Here is a 25,643-nt window from a genome sequence, read left to right on the forward strand (position 1 = left end):
CTTTACCCAGTGGGCCAATACCAGGCAACTTTTTTTACTTATTCCCAATATAGGGTGTGATAAACTTAAACTGTAGTATTCTGGAACTCCAATACTACTGGCTTGGAATTTTTGTCCATTGCCGACCTTGTGTTTTCCCATCTGATTGCATTTGCTGACTGCTATAGTCGCATTTCCTCACACTGCAGATTCAATGCATCAGTCAAAGGACACTGCAGACATTTTGTCATGCTTGTATAGGTTAAGTTCAGCTATTTTACAAAGCTTAATTAAAATGCTCACTCAATAATACAGACACAGTTTCAAATTAAAATGTATAGTTTAGTTATACAGTATGTATTTGATTTTATGTTTTACAGTTTTCATTTTAATTTAAGAGTAAACCTATATGTACATTTTATTTTAATCAGCGGGTGGGGTTTATTTGCTGGAGTAAAGGATATTGAGATGTAAATTTGCCCGAAAAAAAGTGTTTTTGTGTTTTATTTATTGAAATGGTTATTTTTGTAATTAAAGCTTCAAAGGTTGTTATTCAGTATTGGAGTGATAAGTAAAATAAGCAGTTTTAATTGCTGATAAAGTATGATGTATGATAACTGTAATCTCAAACAGGGTTTTATAAGAATAGTTTACAAATATGCCAAAAAATAAAGTTAAAATACTTTATTTCTAACAAACAGGAGATAAAGAATTTACAAACGTGTGGAGGATTCAGCAGGGGACAGCAACCTGAGTGTTAGGAAGAAATATTGCCTAAATATGGTTTTCATCTCACCATATCCAAAGGTACAAAATAAATTCAATATTAGCACTTTTAAAAGCAAACAACACAGCTCTTTGTGATTGGTCGCCTCACTGATGACAACAATCAAGTGGGTTTCATGTTTAATTCAATCTTTAGTTCAAACAAACAAACATTATAAATTCATGTTTTTATAACAGGAAAAAACACGTTATTATGCATAAATATGTTATATTGTGTTGGGTAATAAAATAAAAAATTAAAGAAGCAAAATACCAAACTCTATTGGTATTTTAATCATGTTTCTCGTTATTTTCAAGCATATAGTATAGCAGCAAATCAAATGTTCGATACAAAATGTTTCTGGTTGCAACTTTTTATTAAAATGTTTGTTCTTGACAAATTTACCATCTAATTCACTTCATTCGCAAAAAAAAAAAATTAAAATGGCACACACGTCACTACGGCAAGCAGCAGGTGTCCGGCTTGAGCTCCTCCCTCGACTGCAAACCTCGAGCTCAAACCTCGCCGTCGCCGATCAGTCTGCCCACACCGCATGAGCTCAAACACAATTATAATCTCCAGCCTATATAGATTCTGCCTGTGTTCCGCTTCATTGTTTGTTCTGATCAATTTTGTAAGTTAAAGTCACCATGAAACGGAAGTAGTGATTGTCTTATTTTCCCTGTGGTGACTTATATCCAAGTGAAATGGCTTCTGAAATGAAAAAGGTAGGACTTGAATTTGTCCATCGAGAACTGACTGGATTGTTTGAAGTTGGGTCATGTTGCAATTTGCTAATCTCTGTGATCTTTTCTTGGACCCCGCCCACCTGCCATACCATATGACCGGAAGTAAAGAAAGATCGTTTCGAGGAGTGGGGGAGATATGCGTTTTTAATTAAAGATTATGAGGGCCCTTTTTTTAAATAATGAAGCTTATAGATAAGTATTTTCTAAAAAAAATATCCCACAATATTCCAAAACAAATAAAAAATTTTCATTTCAGTTTCATTGTGATTTTAAGTGTCTCTTGTTTTACCAGTTACCTGTTTTTTGTTTTATTATTATTAAAGTTTATGATTTTGAAATTATCTCGCCCTCCTAATCGTTCTCACCCTGTATGTCCTATCCAGTATTTACCCAGCATGGGTTAAAAAAGAACCCAGCCAATTTTTTGAGTGCATAAACAGATCTGTGTGCAGGGCCGCCTTAACCTAATGTGAGGCCCTGGGGCTGAGAGGTTTTGGAGGCCCCCCATCCCCTCAATTTATAGTCTCATTTAAAAAAAAAAGTGTAATATCTATGTAATCTTCATCACAAAATGCATTAGTTTCTTTCAATACATACAACAGTGAGTTTTCCCTCTTTGACCCAGAAAACACCATAATATCATTATTAACATATCACTGAGCCCACTTGAGCATAAACACAAGACACTTTATATTTAACAACCACACACAGCAACTTGTGGTGAAAATAAAACCAAAATGTATGAGAGTATATGTTTATATATCTTTATGTTTATTATAGTTTTTGGAATATACAAATTTGCAGAAAATTGCACACTAACTAAATGCTCACCACAGTTTTAAAAATATAAGAAGTTAAAATTTGTTTTAAAGTGAAAATGCATTAATGTTAACAAAAGATAAGTCTTTATAGACAGAATCTTGTTTTTTAATCAGTTATTTATTTTGTAGGCCATTGAAGATATAGTATTCATTGTATTTAGTATTTATGCATACTATGTAAAACGAACACGTATGAATATGCACAAAACAGACAGGGAACATACCTGTATATAAGATCTTTAGATACGGAGATTATAAATATGAATGGTGCGTTCAGGGGATGATCATTTGAGATGGTCTTGTCCAGTGTTCGAATTATGTCAAAGCTTATGGGGGGTCCCCTAGCTAAGCCCCACCCCCCGGCCAAGCCCCACCCCCCTCATTATAGGGTCGCTGTGATTTCACAACGTAAGATGTGATCGTCCTTGATCAACAATCATCTGATCCTGGTTTTAATCAAAGAAACCCCAAATTACCCTTAACTCAAACTCTAAAAAAAGTTTACCCCTCAAATTAGTGTGAAACGCTGGCAAGGGCAGAACTTTAAAACAGAATAGGGGTGAAATAGGGTGGACTCATTCTTAAATTACATAATTTTACTATATAGTAGTGGTAAAATGAATGATTACATTGCGTTTTTTGAGTCATAGATTGAATCATTTTCGGATCAGCAAAACTTATGAGCATATAAAAATAGAAAAGAACAAAGTTACAAATAAAGCAAGATCTAACAGTAGTATTTAGGTACATAAATAGAATCAAATGAATAATAACACTGTCTTCTTCACTGTATAAATTACATATAATTAATCTTTTTAAAGATACATAATTTTAAAGATAGTTATCATGCCACCAGGTTGAAGGTTGCTGTCCCCAGCACTCACAGCAGCCCCATTCGCGTAATTTGCGGGTGGTATACGTCCCCACCGCTTTATGACCAAGTTGATTGTGCCCCAGCTTCCGACCACGAAGTAATTCTTGCGTTCATAATCATAATTAGGGTCCATATTCATTTAAAACGCATGTACAACGCATGACGCGCCGCCGCCTTCTGCTTTTCAAAGCGGTCGCCTGTGAACACAAGTTTTGTTTTAGACGCGTCTATTTGAGTGCACTTGCTGCACGTTTAGATTTAAAATAAACTTGAGCGCAACTTGATACCTTGATAAAAGGTTAATGTAAAAAAAAGGTAAAAATCTACCGGTAAGTTATATATGTAACAATGATTAATCTATTAATAGTTATTCTTCATCTATTTCATGCAAACGCTAGGGGAAAAAATATAGGGGAAAACATTTGTTCCTTTTCAGCAGTTGATAACTTGATAAAAGGTAAATGTCGTATTTTTTATATCTACCGGTAAGTTATATATGTAACAATGATTAATCTATTAATAGTTATTCTTCATCTATTTCATGCAAAACGCTAGGGGAAAAAGTATAGGGGAAAACATTTGATCCTTTTCAGCAGTTTTTGAATAAGTTTAATTGAATAATATTAAAATACCTTATGGTAGGGCTGCATGATTATGGCAAAAACATAACTGTTTTTAGACTATTTGCATTGAATTGGAAACAATATTTTTGGAAAATATATTAATTGCAAGGCTGCAAAGAATAGTGCACTGAGGATTTAATTATATTATTTTAATATAGTCAGTGGTGAACTAAAGTGGGCCGGTCTAAGACATGAAACCCCAGGGCTGAAAATGAGTCCCACTTCGGCCCTGCATGTTACATTTTTCCAAGGTTTAAAAAAAACACATGCAAAAGATACTTTCTACAAATAATTATTTATTTCTGAAAGATGCGTAGTTGAGTGATAGGCTAAGTATTAAAGAGACTATCATTTATTATCATTTAAGCGTGATTTCTTCTGCTTTCCTAATAAAATATTTTGTGTGACTGGGTTGACCAGCCGTCAGTCTGAGTGGATAGCTTTGCCACTGTTATAAAATAATTGTTTGAGAAGATTTTTAAAAAAACCCTTTAACCTAAAGATTACTAAAGATTCTCACCGCAACTGAGGTAAAAAATACTCCACATGCAGATAGAGACACTCGTCTGTCAATTCCTCCAGAAAACAGCATGAGGCGCACTTGCGAGTTTCTTTATTTCGGACAGAAGTCATTTGAATTATTTTATTGCGAAATTGGGACAAATAATGGACAGTATCGCTTTGTGACACGCAAAATTAGGATTTTAAATTTATGTAGTATTTTAATTTTAATAAAAACCAGGGGACCCCCCTAATTTATATTTTTGTGCTTTATGGGGGGTCCCTTAAGGCTTATAGGAGGTCCGGGACCCCCCCAGACCCCCTTCAATTCGAACACTGGTCTTGTCCCGCTTTGACTTGCACATTTACCGTTGCGTCGTCTTTCTAAACCAACAGATGTGTACTGTGAGCTTACATCGCGTCAAACTACATTGCTCCAGCTGCGCACGCGTCACTGATATAAACGCGAGTAAACTTAAACTTTATTACAACGAACAGCATTAATATGTTCGGGAACTTCTTTCTTTATTTGGTGGCCGCGGCACAGTATCTTGCGCAGAGTTGGAGAGACTTCTGCATGCCAGAGACTCAGACAGCTGCACGAGCACAGAGAGAGCGGGCGCGCGCACGAAAGAGAGAGAGCGAGCGCGCGCACGAAAGAGAGAGAGACCTGCACCTCACTAGTGCTTATTATGAAATTTTAGAAATTACTCTTTCATTTGATGGTGGCTTATTTCCCGTTTCTCTGTCACACTCAGTCTAACATGCAGGAATGCCAAGTTGACAACGCGCACTAAATTACATTACGCGGAATAGAAAAATCTGTTACGTCTGATATTTTATTTCACGGTAAGTTACCACGGACCAATCAGCAGCCATGTAACGTGCAGTTAGAGTGATTGACAGATAACCTGACAAGTTACAAAACAATATGAACGTGAACTTGGGAGGCCCCTGGGCTTCAGCCCAGGTAAGCCCGTGCATTAAGGCGGCCTTGTCTGTGTGTCATCAGCCCCTCATTTTTAACAAAATGTAATTTAACTATTTAATTTAGTGAATACTATTCAGCATTATTTTACATTTATTTATTACATTTTATATTTTAAACAGCTGTGTTCAACATTAATAATAAGAAATATTACCTGAGCAGCAAATCAGTATGTTAAAAGTCTGATGGATCAGGACTCAATCAATGATGCTGAAAATTCAGCTTTGCAATACGGAATTATATTATACTTCAAAATATTTGTAGATAATTGTTGCAATTTGCAATAATATTTCACAATAATAATGTTTTACTGTATTTTTGATTAAATAAACATAATAAACATAAGAAACTTTAAATTCTAAAAATGACAGGTATTATGTTTTCATAATTCTAATGTAATTTAATAAATCATATAGTTTAATAAGAAAAATGTTAATAATAAAAAATTATTTTGTTATTCTGTGAGCTTAGCTGCACCCCTGCAAAATAAAAACACCTGACTACACCATCCACCTTGATTTTTTTTTTATAATTCGACCACCGAATAAACCTACTGCATTTGGATTCTATATATAACTTATGTCGAGTCCCTCACAATCTTGTGTTTAAACCAGTAGTTTTGAAAATGTATGTTGTGATTTGAGACTGAGAAAAACTATAATAGTAATTTACTGATTGCCTTGAGCTGAAATTAAATTAATAAACTGAGGGGTTAATGGTAATAAAGTAGTTAATATGTTATAAAGAATATCCCATCACGAGTGTTTCAATTTAAAACAATTTGAGTTGTTGAGCTATTTAAAATCTATACATTTCTTTTATAAAGATATATGTTCCCATGACAAACTCATGATCTTTTGGATACTAACGTAATTCTCTACCAATTAAAATACAAGAAAGGGAATAATTTTGCTTTTGAATAATACATTAAATCAAGTCTGTTTTGTTTGCACACCACAACCCAGCAAATATACATCTTTATACGACAATGAATTTGTAAGACATCAGGGTACTTTAGCACTGTTGAGAGATAAAGCATTCTTCATTTTATTAAAAGTTTACTTTTAATAAATGCTGATCAAATGTTCAGTCCAGGCAACATGTTCCATAAGAATTAAAGGCTGACATTTCAGTGAACAGCCAATAGTGTTCAACACAGAAAAAACGTAGGTGTGCATATTTGCCAACGTTTTTTTTTTTTTTTTACTTGCCAGCATTCTGTGTCTGAATGGAAGGAAGAGAACAAATTGTTGAAAAAAAATATTTGTTTTGTTTTCTTTGTGCAAAAAAATCTCCTTGTCCTTCATAATATTATTATTGAATGGCACATGAACCTTTTTGGTGATGTCTTTTATTCTTTTCTAGGTTTGATTGTATAAATCAAACTGCAGTCAATGGGACAGACACAAGCTTTCCAGTTTCATCAAAAATATCTAAAAATGTGTTCTGAAGACAATCTAAGGACTTGGTGGTTTAGAACGACACGGGGGTAAGTGATCAAATTGTAATTTTGTTGTGAACTAATACACATCAGATACAGTTGCAAAGATCTTTATCTAGAATAAAACCTGGTCCAGAGCAGGTCAGCCATAAGTTACTATTGCAATGGACACTGATTTAAACCAATCCACCTTCCTGAGCCTGACAAACCAGAGTTTGTTCAATCAAAACCCAAACTAAACCCGGCTTCGTGCAACAGGCCACTGGTCCTGGGCTGGCACTGTCACACACATTAACCCCAGTGCATGCTGGGACATCACAGCTCAGTAAGCCTAATTGCACCTCTACCTCACCAGAAGAAAGTCTGGCAGCGTGAGCTTCTAAAAGTGTGCGTGTGAGTGTTTTTTGGAGTTGGAGAGGGGGTGGGGTTGAGTTAACATGCAGTGCTGCCAAGCATGGCAAATCCAAAAGGACAGTTCCCTCTTATTACAGAATCATTGCGGATAATAAAATCTGAATCAAACTGCCAGCTGAAAGCCACTGTAGAGTTTCTTCCTGATGAATTTTTAAAGTTATGGAAGCACTTGACACGGAGGTGGATCAAATATCACTAGATTGCGTGCAAATGCTTACTTAGCAAGCCAGTGTTACCAAATTTGGACATAAAAAAACCTTCAGGTAAGTGGAAAGCTACAGTGAATATTTACTTATAAATTATAATCTGAAATGTTACAATTACTGTTTAAGGTCACAGATGATTTATCAGAATCAGGTTATTTATTTTATTTATTTAACCAGGAAAGATCCCATTGAGTTACAGTAACTCTTCTCCCAGGGAGTCCTGGCCAAGATTGGCGGCCAAAAGTTTCAATACATAAAAGACAGAACATAAATAACATAAAACCACAAATCTCTATACATATACATACTAAAAAACAAATAAAAAGTCATTATACTTAAAGGATTAGTCCATTTTCTTAAAAGAAAAATCCAAATAATTTACTCACCACCACCATGTCATCCAAAATGTTGATGTCTTTCTTTGTTCAGTCCAGAAGAAATTATGTTTTTTGAAGAAAACATTGCAGGATTTTTCTCATTTTAATGGACTTTAATAGAGCCCAACATTTAATACTTAACTCAACACTTAACAGTTTTTTTCAACAGAGTTTCAAAGGACTCTAAACGATCCCAAACGAGGCATAAGTGTCTTATCTAGCGAAACAATTGTATTTTTTGACAATAAAAATAACAAATATACACTTTTAAAGCACAACTTCTCGTCATGTAGATCCGGTCGTGATGCGCCAGCGTGACCCCACGCAATACGTCATGACGTCAAGAGGTCACAGAGGACGAATGCGAAACTCTGCCCCAGTGTTTACAAGTGTTGAGAACGAGGACCGTTCCTACATTGTTGAATGTCAACTGATACTAATTAATGTCTTTGTGTCAGTTTATTGTTTACAATGGTCCGCAAATGTGCGTTTTATATATGTAACACGTGACCTCTCTACGTCACTACGCGTTTACGTTAGGTCACGCTGGACGAGACCTACACGAAAAGTTGTGGTTTAAAAGTACATATTTTTTATTTTTCTTATCGAAAATGACAATTGTTTTGCTAGATAAGACCCTTATGCCTCGTTTGGGATTGTTTATAGTCCTTTGAAACTCTGTTGAAAAAAACTGTTAAGTGTTTAGTTAAGAATTAAATGTTGGGCTCTATTAAAGTCCATTAAAATGAGAAAAATCCTGCAATGTTTTCCTCAAAAAACATAATTTCTTCTGGACTGAACAAAGAAAGACATCAACATTTTGGATGACATGGTGGTGAGTAAATTATCTGGATTTTTCTTTTAAGAAAATGGAATATTCCTTTAACATCAGCAAATACAAACATACAATTGTATAAGACACCTAATTAAAAGCAATTGCACTTTTCAGTCAGAGATGACTTTAAAAGGTTTTTAAAAGTATTAATAGATGGAGTTGATACTAGATTTAAGGTGTTTTGAAGTTCATTCCAGACATTTATATATATAAAATGACAAATAAATGAAAACTACAAAAAAGTACTTAAAAAAAAATCAAAAGAACCATCTGGGACAACCAGATGGCAATACCTAATACTCAGTATGTAGTGGATGATCCGCAGTGCTAAAAATAACCTGGGCCTTCTTAAAAGCATTTTGAAAAGTTTTACTAGGCCCATTCTGATAGGCTCAGGAGCCCAACCATGCAACAATACAATACTGATTCAATTAATTGTTTATAGAACAGATTCATCATAAAAGGATAAAAATTCCTTTAAAAAAGTATTTGATTTACTTTTTACAGACCTTCAAAGCATTGTGTTGGAAAGTCAACAACCACCCCCAAAAATGTATGTATGTCAACAATTTTAATATCCAATCCTTTGATTGATGTAATCAGAGGTCTGGGAGGAGATCTCCTATAATCAATCACCATGTCCTTCATATTTGTAACATTCAACTGGAGAAAATTTTTTTCACAACATTCCACAAAGTCCTAAACAACTGGGCCATGCCCTTGATTTTGATTCTTACAATCACAGATTCGTCCACATATTTTTTGATATATCTATTTTCAAACTTACTCTGACAATCATTTGTATATATAATAAACAAAAGGGGTAAAAGACAACAACCTTGGGGAGAGCCAGTGAAACAGTATTGAAAATCAGAATAAACACAATTTACTCTAACACACTGAGGGCGCCCCAATAAAAAAAATCTAAATCCACCCAGCAATATTAAAATCCAAATTAAAATGCGAAACTAGTTTGTCTACCAACAGGTGAGGTTCAAGTATAAAGTTAATAAATCTTAACAAACAAAGTCTGGGGCCTATCTACCTGGTTTATTCTGCCAAGTATTACTCAAATTTTCCTTTTTTTATTCATTTAGCAGAAACTTTTATCCAAAGCGACTAACACTGCATTCAGGCTATACTTATTAACCGTGTGGTTGTTCCCTGGAAATCAAGGTTGAACCCACAACCTCTGTGCTGCTAACACAATGCTCTTCCAGGTAGCACTCAGATATTGTGTTACACAATAATGGCTATATGAATCAGTGAATGAATTTGTGTTAAGTTCATTGTGATTATAGACCCTAAATGTTTTATGGCTTTCACATGATATGTAATTTGAAAAAATTGCAGATTTTTTCTTTACCGTAATGAATACTTCTGGCTAGTATTAAAAAGTAGCAAAACAAGTTCATCGCTGTAATGACAAAACAGGCTATTGGAGCAAGTAACAAGTTCACCAATTTGTCCAACCCCACCTTCCCAAAAAAAAAAAACACAACAGGGGGTCGGTTGCACCAGTTCGGGCCTATCTATGTCCAACGTTGTGAAATTTTTTAACGCATGTTTCACCATCTTAAACTACGACCTGGTGCAGCTACGCTCAGTGTAGATGATGCATGTCCCCGCATATGCGTTTAAACTGCATATGAGTTCTGGATTAAAATGAAACTAACTGAAAGTTCTTTACTGTGTATTTGTAAATATTTAGGTATTTTATGATATATAAGAATTTATTGGTGTGGGCGCCAGACCATAACTAACAGGGGGCACGCGGCTTCCAACGGGATTCCACCTCGACCTCTAATCTCTGAGTTTGAGCCAATGGGTGTTTGCATGAAGTCAGATTGGGCAGGCGGTGCTGGTTCGTTCTAAATGTTCTAATATCCATATTTTACACCATCCATAAAATGCTGCAAAAAAACACGTTGCTAGTATCAAGTCATATTAATATTAATAAGACGTAATGACGCATGAGACGCCGCAATACAACCAATCAGAAAATCTGGTCCATTTTAATTACATTAAAAGTGATGAAACATTCAATGTTTAATTTATTTTAATTATTTTTGATATATATTAAATTAATAAAAAACTGTGTAGGGGCACAACAACCTGTTTGGGGGCACAGCCTGCAAATGCCCCCCTTGACACCAGCCCTGGGTCTCTCACTCTTACATGCCTGAAAGCACACTGCTCGCATATCCTGCGCATTAGACATTCCAGAGTCTCAGAAAATTTGATTATCTCTCTTTTTGCCATAGAAACAAGTCGAGACTTTATACTTATGCCTACCCTTCACTAGACTTAATATTTAGGGCGCAATTTTAACGATCTGAAACGCAAGTGTCAAGTGCAAAGCGCAAGTGACTTTGTGGGCGGATCTTGGGCGGTGTTGCTATTTTCCCGGCAGGAGAAATAACTCTTGCACCAGGCGCAAATCTATAGGGGGTTGGTCTGAAGTAGGTTCATTATTCATAGGTGTGGTTTGGGCATAACGTCAAATAAACCAATCAGAAAGTCATCCAACATTCCCTTTAAACGTAAGGGCGCAAGTTCCATGGCGGGTTGCTATTATTATGACGGATTCACCAGGCACACGCCAGGAGCGGTTCACAGCCGAGGGGACCCACGTTCTTGTAAGAGCAGTCAAAGACAGAGAAATTGTTTTGCATAGGGATGGGAGAAACCCGCCCAAATCAGTGTAGGTTAAACAGGCGTGGGAGGAAATAGCCACAATTGCTCATCAGCTGGCATCCCCAGGACGTTGCGCCGTACAATGATGTCAGGAGACGGGGGAATCCCAAGCTTGCCAGCATAAATCGGGCACGCCGTGTAACGGGAGGTGGATCTGCCTCTACACAGGACCTGACGCCAGCAGAGGACATCGCTGCGTCCACAATAAATAAAAACTATCACCACAATGCTCCCCACAATGATTTCCCTTATCTCATGTGTTAATGTTTTTTATTGTAACAATTTATGATTTGCAAAAATAACTGTTGCATCTGTGTAGATTAGCAAAGTGTGTGCGCGTTGTGCACGCTATACATTATGGTCAAGCATGTGCCCTTAAAATAGCATAATGAACAACGCACAACGCGCCACTGACTTTAGACTAGTTTTTTCTGGTCAGTGGCGCAATTGTTTTTTGAAACTGCAAAATAGCATCAGGGATGGTTTGCGCCGGAACACGCCTCCTTTTTTGCGCTGAACCACCCAGGGAGCGCAAGTTCATTCCCTAGTTTGCCGACGTGCGTTTGTAGAGGGAAAAACTCGCTGTGCGCCGGTGCAAAATACGAATGATACATGCGTCACTGACAAAGTCAATTGCGCTGGGTGCAAGATAGGGCCCTTAGTCTTAGACGTGCGCTAAGCCTAGATGGTGCAATTCTACGTTGGACATAAAGCACAATTTATGTCCAGATTAGTCTTATGAACGGGTTTAACCCCAGCTAGTGCAACCGGCCTCGGAAGACTACAGTCTTAAAGTCAGTTCATAGGGATTTTAAAAGACAAGGTTTGCATGGCTTGTAAAATATATGCCACTACTCAAATTGTAATTCAATAAACTTCAGAATGGACCCTAGGTATCAACTGCAAGGTCATAAAAGTCATATTTTGAAAATAGTTAACAAATATTTAATGTAGATTAATCCTACACCATTAAGATGCCTTATGTTCCTACATATTTTATTTATTTTTTGAAGAAGAAAAGTTTTTTATTTTAAATACTAACACCATTTACCTTAAAATTTAATTCTTCTAACCAAATTAAAAGAGTTCTGGGCAGAGAAAATGAAGTAAAACCTTACAGCCTTTTTTGGTGATTGAAAATTTTGTTGGGTGTTGCAAGTAGTATTTCAGCAGACACATGTGTCTCCATCACCCCTAAAAAAGACAAGAGTCTGGGGTCATCTGCTGAAGTTCTGCCCATGGTTCCAAAGCTGTAATTTATAAACGTGTGAATGAAGCTGGTTTGCACAGCATGACAGCTTAATTAATGACTTGACAGGCATGAGTGGCAAAGGAGTTCAGTCTGGGAATGCAAATGTTGATTTTGCCACGATGAGATGAGAAAGGTACTTGCTAATTATAATAATATAGATTCTCTGTATTCTTAGTCCACTCTGTAAACTCTCCCATAGGTGGAAGAGACAATAGTGGATTATGCAGCTGCAGGCTATAATGTGAAAATGATGGCAGTGGAGAAAAGAGAAGACAAGCAGCTCATGATGGTGAAACACCCAACTTGTAGGTATAATTGTACATCAGAGATGCGTCAAAACATGGTCTTGAAATGGATAGAATTTTAAAACAATAGCCAAAAGAGTTTTCCTCTGTGAATGGAGGGTTAGTTTTTAAAAAGTGTTACGAACCCCACTTTAAAAGTGCTTGTTAGAGGAGTAATATAAAGGACACATGAGACAGAAAATAATTGTATTGGTTTATAATTACAGCTGTTGCCATCATAAATGGCAGTAAAAACGCAAGCCCAACTCTCTAACCATTAGGCCACGAATGCCACTGTGATGGTGCAAAATAAGCGTAGTTGTGTACCATACGCCATACCTTTAAGCTTTTTTAATCCAGTTTTCAGACATTTTTCATCGTGATTGTTTATATGGATTTTAAAACCCCGTATTTTGAGGAGCTGAACGATATATCTTGTTGGTATGACGCGCGGGTATTTTCGTTTATTATAGCTCAAATGAGCACGTGACGCGATATTCTTTTATGCTGCTGAATGATCTCCGTTTCACACAGTAAGTGATGAGCTAACTTACCTGATATCTGCTTCAGTCCAGTTTGCTGACATTTCTTGTGGTGAATGTTGTAAATCCCTCATTTTAAAGAGTTGAACCAACTTCATGTTGCCATGACACGGCACGTGCGTCATTGTTTATGCGTCTCATTTATCATTTTCTGATAACTGCTTCAATCTAGTTTGCAACATTTCTCGTGGTGAATGTTTATATGCAATAAATCTTTCGTTTTAAAGAGCTGAACCATAACTTTTGTTGTGATGACGCGCGCGTCCTCACTACGACACGCCCATTACGGAATTGTTTCGTCTTCTTGTTCACACAGAGGGTTTTCCGTGTATCTTACTAAGTCCTCTTTCCGGCAACGATCTCAGAAGATTTACGTGATGTGTTTGTGTTCACACTGAAGCTTGTCTGGCAATTTTATGGGTATTTTCTGGGACCAAAGGTCTGTGTGAATGGGGTTTTACTATAATACAATAACTCCAAATGTGCTCGGCTAAAAGATGTATCATGGATTGCTTGAGGGTAATTAATGGGGTAATTTTGATATTTAGCTGGAGTATCCCTTTAAGGACTTTGTAGTAACTCACAACAGGTAAATTTGAGCAATTAAGGGTATATGACAGCTTTAAGTTTCCTTAGGATAACCTTAACCTTATAACTAATTATTTTTCTAAAGGTTATTTTGTTTGTTTGTTTTACCCATTATGATGGATAATATAAATGTGGCCATGTGGATGTGGAAAAATATTGTGTCATATATAGACCCTGTGATGAATTGAAAGCTTCAATAATAAATAGGTCTGTAAAACTCACTAGATCGCTTGCAAACAGAGCTCACTTTTCCTGTGTTGAGAACTGAACTGGGACTATAAATCCTTTCTTCCAATCTGTTTACTCAAATATGCCTCAATAGCTTCAACCTAAGCAAGATCAGAGTTGTGCTTTGATGTGTGTCATGAGCTGTGTAAGATCACTCATCAGAGGCGATCTGATAAGTGAATTATCCTTCCCTTTCCTCAGATCCAGACTCTGATAACTGTGTAGTTACCACACTCCAGGATATCACTGACTGAACAGAGCTGAACGCACATGGACAGGCAACATTAACAATCTAACTCAGCCATCTCTCCTGTTTTCCTTCAATAACAGTGTTTAGAAAAATCAAAACAGATCACTTAGTTTGTGGTCAGTGAATCAGTGTTGCAAAGCCTGGAGTCACAGGGAAACTCTGTCTCAGGAGGGTTATGTGTAAAAGGCTAATCATGTGGAGATGAAAGAGAGCTTGGTTACTGTGGAGACTCACAGGGTTTTGAAAGCTACTATGACAAAAAATCTGAAGAAACCAACCTCAAATTGCAGGAAACCAGTTTAGCCTTACCTAGAGCTCAAAACAGAGGTTACCACTGGCTCTGCCCCAAAACCTTGAAGCTGCCTTTTTATCTACCCAGTCTCATGATTCGTGATACTGTCACGATTTTCCGAATTTTTCTGTGATCGTATCACAAATTTCTGTTTATGTGTCATTGTCACGTATTGGTTACTCACCTGCTTTTTCCTATTTTTAAACCATTGTTGCTTCGGATTAGGGTTAGATTTACGTGAAATGACATCCTTACCCTCTAACCCTAACGCCAGGTGACAATAGTTTCAAATTTAGAAAATATAAAAAAATAAATCAGAAAAAAATTTATAAACCAATATTTAAAGTGACATCTCCAAACACCAAATTTTACCCTAAACCGAAAATGGTTTGAAAATAGGGAAAAGGAAAAATAGGAAAAAGCAGTTGAGTAATCAATAGACCCTTTTACCGTCTGTACACAATGATGACATGGCAACGTATGCGCGCGCAGTTTGGCAACGGAAGTATGGCAAGAATCAGCAGTGAAGCAACGAGAAAGTTATTTTAAAAAGTTGACTTATCAACTTCAACAACCAGACATTTTGATGCTGGGAAACCGTTTTAATAAACTTTCTGAGATGCTAACACGTTAGAACCAATGGGAAATAACACCACTTTTGTTGCCGAAATGCGCGCGCAGGCTATTTGATCAAGTGAGCTGTAAAAACGTGACAATAGACACATAAACAGAAATTTGTGATACGATCACGAAAAAACGCGGAAATTCGTGACAGTATCACAAAAAAAGAATTACAAAAATGATGTGACTAATGTTGCATAAAATAGTTTTTAATGACTCAAAAGTAAATATTTTAAAAATACTTAAATTTGAAAATATATAAATTATCCTAAAATGTAATATAATATAAATTGCGAACAAACAATGGTAAATAAGTAAAATTGTAGTACAGTAGGTTATTTATATTTGATCATTTTTGCAATTTCTCTGTGATATGGATCTGAATATTGCTTGTTTCTGTATTATTATGATTATTATAATTATGATGTTTCAATGCAATTAATGCAAATAGCTTAATTTGTAACCTTAAGGCAATTTTCATATACATAAAATTTGGTAGAAGTTGTTTTAATTCATAAAACTGAAATTTTAAACTGAAATTGTAAAACTGAAAAATAAAAAAATAAAAATAAAATGGGAACATTGTAAAATTGTGTTTAATTAAAGAGTAACTAAACCCCAAACCAACTTTTTTTAGTTAATGATCAGTAAGAATGATGCTTTATTAGTGCTGTTCATTGATTTGAGTAAGTTTTTTGACATTTGGATATAAAGTGTTTCAATACTACAATATATGGTGTAAAAACGTCTGAGTGCTGCCCTCTTGAGGTTGAACGGTGGCTACTGCAGTTGAATTTTCCTATTGGATGTTGGGTCCAAGAAATGACTCGTGACGTAAGCAGGTTCAAGCTCACCACGCCCTTGTTATGATCTCACCACACACTTAGTTCGTCCCCTCTATCTCCGTTGGGATCTGCCCACTTTTCTTGCATTTTTCAAATATTGCAGTGGGTGGAGTCAGGCTCTGACCAGGGGTTTAGTTACGCTTTAACTAATCCCCTCTTTACAGTGTATGGGATTGCCTTCATCCCATGCTGTATAGGCTACATGCCAAGGGTGCTTTCAATTGTCTAAAATGTGTTCTCAGTTTGTCACACCACAGAAAAAATTCACTGTAAAAAATTAGCTGTAATTATGCAGTTGGTTGCCAGTAACTTACTGTAGAAGATAAAGACTGAAAATGTTTCATGTTAATTTAACTTTGAACAAACTGTTGCCAGTAAATAACATAAATGTAAAATCTACAGTAAGTTACTGGCAACCAGCTGCCAGTAACACTGTCATTTCTACAGAAATTTTTGACAGTGTTGCTATTTACCCACCAGTCAAATTTGACACATTATAAAGTAAATAAAATAATGTATCAAAATATTGATAAAACAGGCAGGATTCTTAACTTTGAACGCTGGGGGCGTGTCCACAGTTTGCCCTGCCATCTCTCTCAACTTTCAAATACCACTACAACCTAAATGGACGGTCCATTTCTTTTTAGGGTTGGGGCCATGCTCTGTCAGCCTGGTTCTACCAGACTCGTTCATTTCATTTGTACAGAGAGTCTGGCCTCTCTCCATTGAGAAACGTTTACTTCCTTGTAGATGGGTTCTCTGTTAAAGTTCAACACTATTGGATCTGCCCAGACTCACTCAGGATCTGCCATAGGCTAAACAACAAGTCCGAATGATCAGACCAACAAAACTTAGCAAACATTGTTCTTGCTCCAGCTTTAACTTCTGTATTTTTGCAGTTTTGCAACAATGGACCGAATAGCTTTTCTCACGTCTTTCTCTGCTGCCATTACTGAACTACAACACAAAGTGACGCACAACATCAGCGTCATCGTTCTCAGCCACTCATTCTGTTCGCTGATTGGTCCTACAAAAATTTGATTTCTCGAAACGCTAGAATAGACTGAAATCCCAGATGTAGTACTGAAGGAAAATGAAATTTTAACCCCACCCAAATAATTCTGAACACAAAAATGTGAAAAACCGCCTGACGGTGTAACTCCACAATTCAGTAGTACATAGTTTACAATCTTTGTAACGTGTTACATTTATAATGTGAAACAATTCTCTGACATTACACAGACTTTAAAAGGGGTCTTCATTTTAAAAACAACTTCCACGTTGTGAGTGCATCTATCAGTATATTGGTTATGAAACAGCACACAGAATTTAGCAGTTACATCCATTTTTACTGCTCACACAAATAATCAAACAGATATCAAGTCGGGATATGGCATGAATAATTAATACCACATTGAGCACATCTCTGCTCAGATCTTGTGGAAAAAAATTCCAGCTACTTTTTCTTTTTCTTACTTACAGTTTTAGAATGAAGGTGAAAAACAAGAGAAAATACATTTCAAGAAGATTTATTTCAAGGGAACAGAACTGTGAGTGAACTTGTGTATCTGTTGTCTCGCTCTGAAAACAACTTAAAACAGTTTCTCATACATGGCAGAATTAGGGAATTATTTATTGCATTGCCATATTGTTCCAGAACACAACAGGTGACCTCCTCTGATAAATGAGAAGCATACAGCAGTGCGTCAAGAGTATCTATCAGCTGAAATAACTGATAATCAGAAAATTGCCCCTTCAGACAGTATAACCAGCTCCAGTCCCCTGTGTGCTTACGCATGTATAGTACGTTTCATTGACTGTCTGCTACATATATCCATTTTCTGTTTTATATATAAACATATAAAATCCATTAAAATAGCTAGCTTATCTTCTTTAGATTACAGATCAATTTCTTCCCAGGACATTTTCACTTTATTATTAGATGTATCTGAATGTTCCATAGATGTAATGCACTTATATGTATTTCAATTGCCCCATTTAAGTACACAAACAGATGGAAACATTCCCTTACTGGAACCAGCATCGCCATAAGCAGAGCTTGATAATGCCATTGACATGATTGCTATCAACAAGGCAGAGCCATAGCAGATTTTTTTTGTCAACTAAGCAGCTGCCAATCTCCTGTCGGATGGTTTGGACACAGTCATATTCTATAACACCACAGCAAAACTCCAAAATGGTGAAAGCTGTTGTACTTTCTAGTTGGAAATCATCAATTTGTTTACTTTGTAACGAGTACAAAAGTGGGAGTATAAAAGTATATATTTATTTTTTTGTTCTAACCGGTTCAAGAACGTCAATTTTAGGGTTGAACCGAAAACCGCAAACGTTAAAATACAGTTTCTGTTCAGAACGAACCAATTGGGAAAAAAAACTGGTTCAAAGCCTGCTGTAAACATTACAAGGGACTTTGTTACTCTGTGTCACTTGTCTCATTAAGTGAGGTCATCAGGAGGCTTTCCTAATTCTGGTTGTCCTAGTAACAACTATGAATGTATCCATATGTCGTTAAAAGTGTACAAGACGGACATCATACAGTTTTTTTTTTCAAAATATAGGAATGAAGTTAAGTGTTAACAAAGTTGCAGTTTAAAACTTGAAAACCTTATCCTTATCTTAATCAGACAGGATTAACAACACTTAAATGTGTTAGTTAAACCATTGTAAGTGTATTGTCCCTTGTTACGCCTAGAAACATGTGTTTCCATCTGAATCTCCTCTTAGGCACGCTGTGTAATTTTGCAGGATAGTAAGTAGCTAAGTTGCAATTTCCTGTGATTCAGTATAAATGGCCTCTTTATTTTATCAGCTCCTTATTTCCTGAGGTGCCTGGTCTTTACTCTGTAACTATTCATTAGATTTCATCTTCATTTATCCTCATTTTATTCCAACCCCATTTAACTTGTCTTTTTCTTTTTTTCTCCAGAAGAAATTTAGGCACAGAAGTGATACAGGAGCTTATGACATGTGAACATTGCTTATATATTCTGATGTCATTTTTACTTATTAATCTTTACATTTTGCTTTTTATAATTTTATAAAAAATGTGTAGATTAAAACATAATTCACACTGTTACCTCACAGCAATAAGTTCAAGCCTTGGCTGCGTTGCATGGCCGTTCTGTATGAAGTTTGCTTATTTTCCTTGTGTTAGCGTTGGTATACATGTAGGTAAGGTGAATCTACGATATCCACTGGCTTTTCCTCCAACATGAATAAACTTGTGTGGATTAATTTGACTTTACTATGAATATAGCTATAAATGCTGCTAAAATAGTGTTTAAGAAAAAAGGTGAGTAAATAATGACTGCATTTTCATTTTGGGTGAACTGTTTATTTTAGGCAGAACAAAAGAGTTAAAGTCATTTTCAAAATGACTTTTATTTTGTAGACTAAATAGCAATGCAACTGCAGTCTTGTGAAAGAAATAAGTTTTCTGAGGCAGTCCACACTTACCGCATCAACAGAAACATAGTTAGTATATGGGACTGCTTATTGTGTCATTGTTATTGTGTCATTCCTTAAAGGTGAAATAGAATGATTGAACGGGGTATTTATCCTTGTTCTGTGATGTGACATGTAGACAAAAAATTTTTTTTGTTTGGGTCTGTAATGCCTTAGAAGCTTCCTAAAAACCTCTCTCAGATAGCTCTATTAGGGTGGGGGATTTTAAACAAGTGGTTTTGCACCTATTTGGCTCCCCCTACTGGCTTAACTTGCAATCTCATTACTGATTGGCTGACTTTGCTGCCACTAAAAAAATGTAGCCAATTATTTTTAAGTAGAGGGGCAGTGAGATGCCTGTGATGTCATAAGCATCAGTTTTTCAGATTGGGCCGTTTTCTGGCTGACATTTCTAAAAGAGGAATTTCTATGAGTTTAGCATGTCTAGCACTTTTGTATGTTTGTGAATGCGGGTAGACAACCATTATTCAACAAAGACAAAGTAAAAAAAAAATTTCATTCTCTGTCCCCTTTAACAGGGATAATAACTCACTAGCCCGAAACAACTGATCAACAAAATATGTTCACCCCTGAGTTTTTCTTTGTGTGTGTTTAGGATGTGACATTGCAGCTTGCTGGGTGAACTTTTTACTGAATAAGTCGAAGAAATGAAAATGCTGACGCATATCTACTGTGTGTGCTGCCAACTGGCGTTTATGATGATGTATTGACAGATGCAGTTCTCCCCTCTGCTTCTTTGGGGCTGAGAATTTGGTTTACAGCAGCATCAGGGGAAATAAAAAAGCGGGATGCCCAGGGGCCTGGCTAGATGAGGAAGGATGAAGACATTCCTGAATGTCAGCAACAAACAGGCCAAGCTAAGGCACACCATACAACTATTTACTTTTACTACTAGAAAGCAGAACATTCTTTATTTATTCTGTTACACACGCATTACAACAAAATGAATTTCCTACAAGATTTTATATACATCACTTCCGTTAAAAACACAACTTAATATAAAGGAAAATGCTGCACTTTAAATCTGAATAAGTTAACACATCTTAGCAGTGTGAAGATTTTTAGTGAACTCTAATTATTTATGTAGATAAATGCCTGTACTGTTAAAAAATGTATTAAAGTGTCAAAAACTTTTCATTAAGTTCTAAATCTTGTAATTCTGTTGTAATAAAGCATTGTTGCCAAGTAAATAAGCTTTAGATGGTTTAAAATGTGCATGATTTGCTAGATCAAAAATACAATCACATAAGCAGAATTGTCTCATTCTGCAGTGGCTGCCTATTAAGTTTTGCATACATTTTTTAATAACTTATAAAGATTTCAATTGTCTAGCAAATTAGTATCCTAACAAGCTAATATAAGATTACAATCTGATGAAAATCTTCTATAAGTGGTAGATCCTTCTCCTACTTGGATCCTAAACTTTGGAATGATCTTCGGCTCATGAATCTAGTGTGTCTTGTGCTTTTGAAGAAGGCTGCTTTACTGAAACAACTCTTCTCATTGTTTGCGATGCTTTAGAAATGGACATACTTTCTTAACATGACACAAACAGGGAAATGTTTCCATGCATTTTGGTAGGGATGCATCGAATGTTTGGCAACCGAAATTATTTGTTCGAAAATAGCAAAAAACACATTTTCGGTATTCAGCCGAACAAGTGAAAAGGCCGAATAAGTTTTACAGAACAACTAGTTATTTGATGATGCGATCAAATATTAAACAGCATGAGAGATGCGCAAATGCAGCAAACATGTTGGTAAAAGCATTTTAAAGTGTCCGAGGAAGACGCAAAACACACAGCACTACAAGTTCCATTTATCATTTAAAATCAAGACATACAGCATATGAGAAAGACACGGCGATAGTTATCCTGTGTATCTGCTTAATGCACAAGCATGAAGAACGAAAGACTTTAGCTCTTCATCTTATGTCATAGAATGACAAAGAGTGTCAGCAGTATGTAATAAAAACTTCCTAAAACCAGTAAAGTCCTACAATGACAAAAACTAAATATTAAACAAGAAATAAACCATTTTTAGCAATAAGATTTTTGTTAAAAATTGGCTAAATAATTAGGAAAAAAAAAATTGTTTGGTTGTTTTGTATTCAGCCAAGAATTTTCCTTTCAACGCATACCTAATTTTTGACATTTTATTAGCCTGTTACTCAAACCAGGGCAAAGAACTGGCATTTTTAAATAGATTATATTGGGTTTTAAAAATATTTAATCCAAAATTTGCCAAATTCGACACCAGTCAGTTACATATACCCTGTATGTATTAAGATATGTAAATGATGCTGTGTAAATCTCTTGTGTTTTTGTGTAATCATACAGATGTAAACTTATATTTGTCTCCTCGCTGCCATATGTCTCATCACTGTTATGATTGCTGTGTTGCTCGGAAACCATCACAGAAATCATAGGGCTTGCTGAACACTTCTGAACAATTTTTGCAGTATTGCAGTATCCAGCTGAAAGAGAGCAAAGCCTTCTGGCAACACTATTGCCATAAAGAGGTGTGATGTGGTCTGCTCTTTAGGTTGGCAATACACATTAAAGTAACATACACATAAATGCCAGGACCCCAGGTTTCCCAGCACAAAACTCACCGGAGCACTTTGGGTTTCCACTGTCCTACCTTCTTCCCATAGTGCATCCTTTCGGCAACTCTTACCAACGCACCAGGCCATCCACCTGATCTAAAAGAAATGTCATTCATCAAATGAGGCATCATTCTTCAATGTGCATCGTCCAGTTCTGATGCTCCCATTATAGATGCTTTCAGTAGAGGAATGGCCAATCATTCATGCATACTGGGAACACACCAAATGTCTTTCCCTTTTTGGTGACGCTTTGACCTAGTTGTCAAGTCATCGTTTCACCTTTGTCCAGTGCAAATCCTTTGCCCAAGAACACGCATGGGCATAGACCAGTGGTTCTCAAACTGGGGTCCGGGGCCCCCAGGGGGGCCGCGAGATGGTGCCAGGGGGGCCCCAGTTTTATGACATTTTATGAAATACATTCATTTATCATGAATTCTGTGTAATTAAACTTAAAAAAATAAGGCTACTAACCAACAGCACTACTTTGTATAACTTAATATGTTTTGTTTAATTAAAATGTTACATTTTAGAACAGTTTTTTGTCATAAATTTTCTTTGGGGGGGCCACGAAGGAATGCACCGTACACAAGGGGGGCGCACGCGGAAAAATTTTGAGAACCACTGAGATAGACAACCTGATCATTTTTTTTTTTCGTGTTTGTGTGTGCGTGACACTTCATCAAACTATTTGTTTTCAATTTTACTAATTATTCAAAAAATCTTATTGAAAGGTTAACATATTAAGTTTGATATTTTCCCATTTAAAACAGAAGCTGTACTACCACGAATGAATAAAGGTTCCCAAGACAGTAAAAAACAACCCAAAACACCACTTTTTAAAAACTCTGCATTTTCATTTTCAAAATCAAAGAAAGTTATTTGGGTATAGATGACATGATGGTGAATAAATAATGGTAAATGTATTACTTTTTGCAAAAACTACCCCTTCAAGAGGACAACCTTGATACCCCGTCCCGCATCTTTTCTCAGGTTTAAGGCTTTAAACTGCCATAGGTTTCTAATTTAAAATAATAATAATAGTGGGCTAATTAAATGTGATCTTATCTTTTAATATTCATATACATTTGGGATTAAGTGATAAAATATTTTTTATCTAATTAATGAAAAAAGTAACAAGTATAAAGGAATTACTTGGAACTTGAATTAAATACACGTTTAATGTATCATACAGCAATGTCTTAAGAAAATCTTGAATTGATATTTAGTTCATGCCAAAAACCCAGTGTCTATTTGCCACCCACATTTCAAACATATTACTTTTTATATAACATCCCTGATCTACATTACTATTCCCTCATTACAAACAAAAACAGCACATTCCATACATTTTTGACACTCAAGATTTTAACGGTCTCTCTACAGGAACACATGTTTGTACATTTGTACATTATACAGTAAAGTTGACAGCTTTAATGTGACATTTAAAAGAAGTTGTATGAAAAATCTTTATTATTATTATTAGACAATTATTGAACATGTAATTGACATACATGAAAGCTTAATTTACCATTTATTTTATACTTATAAATATAATATTTATAGGTAGAAAATAACAAAAATCACATAAATTAGGTTTGTGACATGTTCTAGATTTTAATAAAAAGGTTGCAAAACGTGGAAACCTAATATATAAATAAAACAGCTTATACATAAAACAGCATAATTGGTGCTAAGTTGGACATCTTACACCAGGGGTCTCCAAGGTCAGACTACAGGTTGTACATGTAAAGCAGCTTAGTACGTGTAAAGTTGTCTACTTCAAGCTCTCATATTTAAAGCAGTTATAGTATTCAGAAACATTTTTGATAATTTGAGGGTTCCTAGGTGTCCATTTTATAGCTTCATGAAAGTTATAAAGAAGTACATTTACAAGAGTATTTAGTAAAATCACTTGGTAATTAAAAAAGTACAAAACATGAAATTTTGTTTTTATAAAAAAAAACTGATTCTAAATATATTCTATCTATATCTACAGATTCATTCAGATGTACAAATTGTACTCCAGATAGCACAAACAATAGAACAACTGTGCCCCCATGTGGATATTTAGTTAATTTCATGACAATTAAATGGACAGCAAAATTGACCAGTCAGTAAGAAACATTCTAGAAAAGGCTGCGTAATAATGTCTAATAGTAAATAAAGAGATTAAATGCCAGCATGCCAGCTATAAAAACTAGACTAACACAATTATATGTGGGTGGGTGCATGTCTATTTTTAAAATCTGTGCTTTAATCATAGCACTTATTAAGCTTGAATAAGTCTTTGAAGACTATACACATTAAAGTGCTTATGGGCTGTATTCTTTGTAGCCTTTGAAGAAAACATTTAAAAATAACAACCTAAAAAATAAACTTACCAAATAAGACTTTTTTACTGCTCCAAAACTATGAGATTTCTCATTTATGAGCTTTATGAGAAACACATTTCATCAAAAAAAATCTGAAGTTGCAACAATCCACAGACGTCAGTGAACTGTATTTTTAACCTGGATGTCAAAACTGCAAGCTTGGCCAAACCACTCATTAAAAAAAATGAGACCATGGGCTATAAAGTCAGAAAATAAAATATGTTATTTTTCTTTCGGGGAGGTGAACAAGTAACAGATCAATGGCTGTGGTGACCTCAGTCGCCACAACTATGGCACTTTGTGGCATTAAAAAACAACTTAAGATGTTACTGAATCCTGATCTTTGAAGCTAACGCCAAAAACTCCCCACATGTAAAATGTCCCACTAAACCACACATTGTTGTGATAATAAATGCCCCTCCCAGCCCTTTTGTAGCTTACACAGCTTCATCTGCTACCCAATTAAAGTCTGTGATGATTCAAAGAAGTTTCTAGCTTCCCCAAGAGGTTCACTTAGCCTGTGAACCATTTCACAATAATGTAGTTTATGATGCTTCAAACAATTGGGTAATTGAATGTAACTTTTATGTGTTTCCAATTCCAAACTATATAGCATTAGGGTCAATGACATGACATTAATAATTTTGTGTCCATTAAAATGAGAAAAATCCTGCAATGTTTTCCTCAAAAAACATAATTTCTTCTCGACTGAACAAAGAAAGACATCAACATTTTGGATGACATGGTGGTGAGTAAATTATCTGGATTTTTCTTTTAAGAAAATGGACTAATCCTTTAAATGTAAAAGGGTTAACATTTCAAAATACATTTGCAGATTACTTGCAAACATTCTCTTTTTTGAGGACTAAGTCTAAAATTTCTGGCTTTATTTCATTTTGAAAGAGTATTTGCAAAAATATCAAAAGTGAAAATATAACTAAATATGTGCTCCAGCAGTCTCGGATTTTTGGCTAAACGTTTGATTCTAATGCACTGGAAATCATC

At 35.6% G+C, this 25,643-nt stretch overlaps 1 long non-coding RNA gene across 1 annotated transcript in view; it reads right to left on the minus strand.

The window, feature by feature from the left end:
• The window catches only part of LOC135782653 (uncharacterized), a 237,809-nt gene that overhangs the window by 62,088 nt on the left and 150,078 nt on the right, over positions 1-25,643 (minus strand). The window lies entirely within an intron of this gene.

The sequence above is a fragment of the Paramisgurnus dabryanus genome, chromosome 15 (assembly GCF_030506205.2).
Source record: "Paramisgurnus dabryanus chromosome 15, PD_genome_1.1, whole genome shotgun sequence".
Classification (NCBI taxonomy): Eukaryota; Metazoa; Chordata; class Actinopteri; order Cypriniformes; family Cobitidae; genus Paramisgurnus; species Paramisgurnus dabryanus.